Source organism: Lichenostomus cassidix, chromosome 7 (genome assembly GCF_008360975.1).
Source record: "Lichenostomus cassidix isolate B80296 chromosome 7, HeHo_3.0, whole genome shotgun sequence".
NCBI lineage: Eukaryota > Metazoa > Chordata > Aves > Passeriformes > Meliphagidae > Lichenostomus > Lichenostomus cassidix.
This window is the reverse complement of record NC_139488.1, coordinates 31,201,393-31,207,812: the sequence shown is the minus strand read 5'-3', so window position 1 is coordinate 31,207,812 and position 6,420 is coordinate 31,201,393. Positions and strand designations below refer to the sequence as shown.

The 6,420-nt window shown below is 39.6% G+C and overlaps 1 protein-coding gene across 1 annotated transcript in view; it reads left to right on the top strand.

Moving 5' to 3' along the window:
• The first annotated feature begins 714 nt into the window (after positions 1-714).
• NCKAP5 (NCK associated protein 5) overlaps positions 715-6,420 on the top strand; it is a 377,581-nt gene continuing 371,875 nt past the window's right edge. Inside the window, exon 1 of the mRNA XM_085067072.1 lies at positions 715-833. The gene's annotated coding sequence lies outside the window, so the exon portion shown is untranslated. The remainder of the gene's footprint in view (positions 834-6,420) is intronic.

Below are 6,420 nucleotides of genomic sequence, written 5' to 3'. Positions count from 1 at the left end.
TTAGAGCCACAGTGCTGCTACATCAGATAGAGAAACAGCACAAGAAAGGCCTCTCTGGAAAGACAGTGATGTTTGAAAACTAATGCTGAGCGCTGTAAACCTGAGACTGCTCTCTAAATGCATCAGTTGATAATCCGTTCTGGTCCCAGTACAAGCAAAAACCTAGCAGAGAATTATTAATTACACCACCACACCTATATAATGGAGTTCACTGTAGTTATGTAGGAGTTGAGGGTATTCAAGCAGTTTCTTTTGATGAAGTAATCGGGCTGCTTCTGGGGTCTGTTTCAGCTGCTAGGGGCGTGCTTCAAATGTAAATGACTGCCAAATGGATTCCTTCTAAATTCCAGCCAATTAAAATACATTTAAAGTGCAGCTGGTGGAGAGCAAAAGGCTTATAATTGCGTAAGAAATGTTTGAGCATGAAACAAATCCCTGAAGTTTAGTGAACAGCGATTATTAAGTACTGCATTTCTGGAGAAGTAGAGCAAGCAAACAAAAGAGCCTTCCGAAAGCAAAGATGACACTTTTACCACCACCTTAAAAGAGACAAAGCCTGGAGTGTGTTTGTTAGGGTGTCAGTTTTCCACCCTTGGCTCTTTAAACCATGCAAGTTTGGCAGCTTGCCCTATGTGGTGCTGCATACAAATATTGACAGAACAGTGTGGTATTTGTTAAACCCCTTCTTGGGAAGCAAGTGATTGAAACTCTGAAGGAAGATCTGAGAACCTCAGACATTATATTTTCTCTCAGTAGCACTATAATATTTACAGAATGAAACAGAAAATAGTGAATGGGGTGTAATGAATGACCTTCCTTTTCTGCTTTGCCTTGTAAGTAAGGACAGATTTTTTTTGTTTAATGCTTTAAATGTTATTGTAAAAGAGGTTTACAGCTAGTAGCACTGAAAGATGCCATTAACACTTTTGATTTAACCTCATGTTTTGGGAAAAAGCTTGGCTGATGGAACAGACCATGTAAATAGGTGAAAGACTTTGCCCAGGAAGTTGCTGTGTGCAGCCACTGTGGATAATGTGTCCTATAGATGCAGAAACCTTACAGTCTATTTAGTACACATCTGTATTTGAATGTTGGTGCTTTCCAGACATTTTATTCTCGTGCCTGCATCTGCCTAGAAGTGCGATTTCCAATTTTTCTGCCTCTCCTATGCCTTTGAAAAATTTAATCTTAACCTGTTCAGTAGATCATTGTGCTGATTTTAGAAATGGAAACAAAATTTTTATACGCAGTTCAAATAAGCTTTTTCTTATGCAATATTTTGTCCGAGGATGCTGTCTTTACTCTTTTGGTATAAAACAAATCATTGAAATCAGGTGAATCAAAAGTGTTCCCTGTGTTACCTCAGGTTTTTCTTAATTGAATCTGGAAGTGACAAATGAAATAGGAAAAAAAATGTTTTCCAAAACTAGCAAGTGTTGGTTTCTACCTGTGTTGTATCTTATCACACAAAATTAATATGAAATAATTTGAAATTCCTGATTGCTTCCTCTTCTTACATATCCTAGTCAGTCAGTCCATTTTGACTTCACTTTTGTTAACTCTGAGTAAAGATTCCTGCAAAGTTTCTAGCAACCGATCCCATTGAAACAGTACGGGTTCAGTTAAATGTGCCTTGTTAATTGTTAATGTGAAAGTAGCACAGAACATGTGCCAAAGACTCATAAGAGGCTCATAAGAGCTAAGCTTATTGCCAAAATAAATGTCAATTCAATTATAAAATCAAATTTTAAAGACATTTGTCAAGAAACATAAATGCAAGTACACATATACTATGGAAATAAATGTAATGGAGTTCATCCCGAAAAATTCAAGAGAATCAACACTAAAAATCTATGAATTGAGGCATTGCTTTTCTTTTTCAAATACCCTTATTTATTGACAATTATTAGAGGGGGCAACCTATTGAAAAGATTGAAACTACTTTCTTTGGGTAAGTCCAGGTGATCACCAGTCACTGTCACAAAATTAGGGTTAATGTTAATAGCAATAAGTATTATGGAAATAGACATGTCTCTGTGTTTGTTAAATAGATAGTACTCATAAAATAAGTTTTAGCAGCACCTGGGCTATAGCAACATTAAAGGTTTTGTTCAAACCCCAAAGCAGTTGGGGTACAGGAGGGTGCAAACAACAGTTAGACATATTTTTTTCAGTTTTGAGATCTACAGACAAACAGTACAACATAATTTATTATTAAAAAAGACAAAATAACCCCTTTCTAAAGTTGGTAAATGAAGAAGCTGATAACTGAATGTATACTCAATGAAAAGTCAGCTGTTAGTTGTGTTTTTTAACGGAATCTCAGGGCTAACAATGACAAAACTTGTTTCAAACTAAGTCTCTGACTTAAACAGGCTTGACTCTGTATAAATCAAAAGATGAATCTAGGTCCTCCTGTACAATAACATTTTTCATGTCATTTACTTTTCCTTTTTGCATATGTGCAATGATGGATGTATCCCTCAGGTCCAGTGGTTCATATCACCTTAAAGTTATCAATTATCAGTAACCTTGTCAGTTACCTTAAGGAAAGCAGGAGAGGTGCATAGCAAGTGGTCAAACAAACTGGTGCAGAGGATGCATTAGCCTTCTATATTTCTTTCTTGATCTCATTGTCCCCAAGGCTAAATGGGGCTTGGATATTTGCAAATTAGAGCCTCCTTTGCTGCACAATTAATCAGGGAGCGAGTGTCTCTTTGGGGAGCTCTCTGGCCTATAGGCACTGCTGCCTGGGCTCTGGAGCTTGGGGGAGCTTAGGTGGAGCCATGTAAGGATCCTTCCAAACTGCCCTGCACTTCTGCACAGGTGTGGATGGAACGGTTTGGGAACACTTAAAAATTTTTAGGTGTCCCCAAGGCTAAATATCCTCTGGAAAGCTGGCTTTCTGGATTGTTTCCTTGGATATTAACCCTTAAATTCTGCCAAAACACAGGCAGGTTTCTATTGGGCTTTCCCCCAGAATGACTTGCTGAAAAGTTGTACAACTTCAGTGAGTATCCACAGGGAAAATTACATAAGTCCGACTGAAGGGTCTACATAATTTATAATGGCAAGCAGATGAGAACTTGCCTGGAGTTTTCCCCTGGGGGGTATTACTCAATGATTCTGCTACAGTAAAAGCCACCACTACTTCATGTCTTTGGCAGGTCAAACTCTGAAATTTTTGGGTATCTGAATATATACTCTCCTTTATTAAAAGCCTCACATGGAGTCTGCAATGGTTATACTGCCCATAGGACTGGGGAATGGTTGTTCTTCTGATTTCTTGAACAGTGAAGTGCCCTTGGGTTTCTACATTAAAACATCTATTAATTTTAGGTAGGATTTACTATTCCTTCATTTAAGATTTTTCTGGTGCTTCAGACAATTCTGGAGGACAGAGCCTGGCCCCATGTTTAAGGGATGTGTACAGCAGTGGAGGGATATCAGGCTAATTAGTGGATAAAGATGAAAGTTTAACCCAACCCGAAGCCTAGCTAGTAGCAAAATCCCTTCTACCTGGGCTGAGGGGGAATTTTTCCCAAGTGAATGGTACTCTCCAATAGTTGTAAGGATGGAGGCCTCTGCTTTTTGTGCTGTGCTGCATCTTAATCCTTGATGATGCCTTGTGTATGACAAGGTACAAATGAAGGTATTGGCCTGAGGGAGCTGTTCCCCTGTGCCAGCCCTGGTAACTTTGAAGTTGGGCACTGGTTTCTGTGACAGGAGCTGCAGGACCCATGTTTCCCCAGCACTGCTCTGTCTTCCACCGTGCTCACTGGAGCTGCTCCTGAGCTCCACAGTCCTCCTGCCACAGGGGTGGAAAGAAGCTGTTTGCAATAGGAGATTGGGGGAAGATTGTGTTTGCTTGGAGTACTTTTAGTGCATTTTTCACAGTTCTTTCCTAAACTCATTATCACTCCAGCAGTCTTGGTTTCTCCTCACATGTGAGGCAGTAGTAGACTGGGATTTGAATGTCAGCATTTTGCCTCTCAGTGGACAATGGTCTAATGGTCTTTATAGAGATTTGCCAAACACCAGAATAACTTGGAACAAAACATCTTTAAGAAAGCCAAAAGGATAGTGGTTGTTTTCCCGATTAAAGGTGAAAATTGCTGATGCTGATTGCAAATGTAATTTATCATTTACACCAAAGTTGTGTCTGATAGTTTGCTCATAATCATGTGACCTGTGAAAAGAAAGCAAGTGCAGCTACTGCACTGTGTCTTTATAGAGAGATTGCTGAAAGCAGCTAGAACCGCTCTTGTATTTCTACACCTTCATCAAACAGTAAACTTTGTTCCTCAGCAAGGTGACCAGTTCTTGTCTCATTCTTCTCTTATGGGACAGTATTTTATGTCCCTTGCTGGTGGTATCACAAGGCCACACCATGGATTGCCCTTGCCCTTCGGGCATGCTTGTTATTACAAAATGAAACCTGTTGGGAAGCACTACTGCAGTTTTTTGGTTTGCAGGATTTTTTAAAAATAATTTTTCTTTTTTCTTATTTTAGTCATTGATTTGGCTGGTATTTTCCATGGATCACCCGTAGGAAAGTTGGGGGAGAAGTTGTTGTGAGGACAGATAATTATTACCAAACATAGAAATTGTGTAATAAATGGATGGAGGAAGAGAAGAAATACTAAAGTAATATAAATAGGTACACCCTTTCACATGGCCAGTGGAAAACGTAAATGAAAGAGCAATGTATACCAGATGTGTGTATCACACTGAGTATCATTTTGGTAGGAATGATTTCCAGGAGGAAATAGTAGAAGGTAAGCAGGACAAATCTGTGTGTATTGCAGGAGATTTCTTGCTGGCTGGACTGTGTGAGCACCTGTAAGTGTTTGTGGAGCTAGTTTTTGGTAAACTTCTTTATTCTTTACGCTACAGTTTTATGGCTAAGGATAACTGAAATGATCAATAGTCATGGACTAGTCAGGGAAAAATGATCAACAGTCAGTGATGAAGCATAAACTGAGAGCTGTCCTTCAATTACCTAAGCTATGGGACTGGCAATGCTGATTCAGGTTGTCCTTCAAATCTGGGAGCTTGTAGGAGCTGTGGCAGCCCTCTCTCTCTCAGCCCCGTGGTGAATCTCTCTCTTGACAGTCTTTAAAGAGATCATTTTAAGCCTCACATTGCCAGTCTAGAGCCTGTGGATAAATTGAGATTAACCTTCTTAGAGTTGCTGGCACAGTTTGTTGGTGGCACAACAGGCAGCTCTCCAGCCTCTCACCTAAGCAATAAAACCATCATGCACATGGTGAACTTGTTGACAATCCTTTCCTTCCTAGAAAGCAATTCTAATGAACACTGTGTTTTAGTTTTCCAAAATTGGACAGTTCAGGGCAGTAGTCTAAAACTTTAGTCTTGTTGTGGTAACTAGAGCTGATAAATGAGGATATCACACCTAAATGAGATTTTAAGGCCTTGATGATCAGTGCAGGTAGCTGTGGTTCACAAAATGGATCCTGGGCCTTAATGAAATTACTGCTCCAGACATACACCCTGCCTGCAGGACCAAAGTTATTTTCCTGTCCAAAGTCAAGGAGTTGTCCCCTTCCTGTCTTCTGTGGTAAGAACCACTAAGCAGGAATTCAGAGTAATTTTTATATGATTTCTTCTGTGGTAGCCCATGTGAATGTTGTCTTTGTCACATCAACCCAGGAGAACGTCGCCTGGATAGGCAGCTGGACTCATTACTGTGAGCTCCGCTCCTGTAGGGTCAGACTGTGTCTCTAGACACCAATTTTTATAAATGTGATTGCTCCAAGGAAGGAATTGCCTTTATTTCTTTCATTTGTTGGAAGAAAAGTAATTTACTTCTGTTTTCCAGCCTCTCACCCACACTGGCTCAGTTTTGTGGCTGGTCCTGAAGGAAAAGCCAATTCTTTATTCTTTCCAAATCACCCTTCCAGAGAAAAATAATGGTAGCTGTGTAGTTCCTACTCTTTCCACCCCTCCGAGCCCATAGGGGATGTATGCAGAGACACTATCAAAATAATGCCTGTACTTGTAGAATTCCTCTTTTTTTCAGTCTAGAAAGACTATGTACAGCTCAAATATGAAACTGATCCAGTGCAAAAAATTATATGGGGGCAAAATGCATTCTTGGAACTATGTTCACATTCAAAGCAACATTTTTTACCTTTGGCAACACTCTCTGACATCATCAGGTACAAGGAACAACTATTGCTATGCTTCTTAGTGCAGATGAATTTAAAAAAAAAAGTTTATACCTCCTTGATTCACCTGTGCAGAAACACAGGGCTGATTCTTTTTCTGCCTTGCCATTTTTGTTCCTAACACCTTACTTTTAGTATTGCCACATATATTTGGCCTGAATTATTTAACATAAATGCATGCATAATATGCAGTCCTGTAGCATAGGAATACATGTTGCGAGGAATATTT